Source organism: Salvelinus sp. IW2-2015, unplaced genomic scaffold, assembly GCF_002910315.2.
Source record: "Salvelinus sp. IW2-2015 unplaced genomic scaffold, ASM291031v2 Un_scaffold3432, whole genome shotgun sequence".
Taxonomy (NCBI): Eukaryota; Metazoa; Chordata; class Actinopteri; order Salmoniformes; family Salmonidae; genus Salvelinus; species Salvelinus sp. IW2-2015.
In genome coordinates, this window is record NW_019944712.1 from 58,460 (window position 1) to 60,311 (window position 1,852).

The following is a 1,852-nucleotide window of genomic DNA, read 5'->3' on the forward strand; positions in this document are numbered from 1 at the left end:
CTATATAGTGGACTACTAGTTCACCACTAGGGCACTATAAAGGGAATAGGGTGCTATTTGGAACACAGGCCCTGTCTCTCACAGACCCAGTCTCTCACAGACCCAGGATTTCATCTCAACCTAGTTCCGGGGAAACAGGTAACTGCTGTATTAGACTTGGGYTCAAATGTCAGGTACKATAAAGAAGAGAAGGGTCTTGTTCAAATACATCTTGAATCCTTCCTTCTTCCCTTCCTTGACCTAATCACTGATCTAACATGGCTGGASAYGTGAAAGCAAAYGCCCCAGTACATGGTTTCTATAAGGAAGGATTCATGTGAAGTATTCAATCAGGAGGCTCCTCTTGATCCTCTCAGAGGAACTGATGGGCTGTGTCCCAAATGGCAACCTATTTACTATGTAGTGCACTACTTTTGACCAGAGCCCTATGAGCCCTAGTCAAGAGTAGTGCACTATAAAGTGAATAGAGACATTATGGTCTGACGCCAAATCTCTCTCCTCTCAGGATCTGGGTCAAGGTTATATTCTTAGTGTATGAGAAACATCCCCATATGGTCGGAGGGAGTTGTTCAGGAGAATAATTGATTGCTTTGTGTGACACGACACATTCAATCTAACATCGCTCATATATCTTTCATTCTTTCAATATTTATGTGTGTCTGTGTGCGTGCTTGTATGTGTGTTTGCATGACTGCCGATGTACTGTACTGTACGCTACTGTACTGTACTGTACTCTACTGCACTGTACTGTACTCTATTGTACTGTACTCTACTGTACTGTACTTTACTGTACTCTAGTGTACTGTACTGTACCGTATTGTACTGTAACTGATGTAAGCAGAAGAATCAGATTTAAAAGCAGGTAAAAATACACCTTGTGGAACGGCGGGGACTGTCAAGTAACACAGACATGGGCACAGACACATGCATACACACACATGATAACATATGCACTATACACACACGTACACTTGGATTTTGTGTTATGGATATGTGGTAGTGGAGTATAGGCCTGAGGGCACACACTTAGTGTGTTTTGAATTCTGTAATGAATGTATTATAATGTTTTTTAAATTGTATAACTGCCTTAATTCTGCCAGACCCCAGGAAGAGTATCTGCTGCCTTGGCAGCAGCTAATAGGGATCCATAATATATACAAATACAAATAGCACTGTTACTCTACTGCACTGTACTTTACTGTAGTGTACTCTACTGTAACTCTAACCTACTCTCTACTCTACTGTACTCTAACCTACTATTCTGTACGGTACCAATGACTCTTACCTACTCTACTGTACTTCTACGTTCTGTACTGTACTGTGACTGTACTTACTGTACTGTACTGGTACTGTTCTACTACTGTCCTAACCTCTACTCTACTGTAACTCTACTGTAACTGTACACTGACTGTATCTTACTGTACTCTGACTGTACTGTAGTGTAGTGTAGGACTGTAACTCTACTTACTGTACTCTCTACCTACTCTACTGTTACTCTACTGTCCTCTAACCTCTACCCTACTGTAGCCTCTACTGTACTGCTAGCTGTACTGTACTGTACTGTACTGGTAGCTGTACTGGTACTGTACTGCTGTTGGCTCTGAAACTAAGGCACCTCGTCAGTTAGACCATATTCTCTGTAGATCAGCCTGGATGCACATCTTGTATTTTATCTGAAGAAAGAGAATGACATGTACTGAACTGTTTATGCACATGATACTGTTGAGTGTTGGAGTTCTACCTAGTTTAACTTATTATGTTGTGTATTATCACACAACACATCCTCTCTATAACGTGCTCTACATGGCTCAGATATACTCTTCTGCTATAATTATTTAGAGGCCAAGAGGGA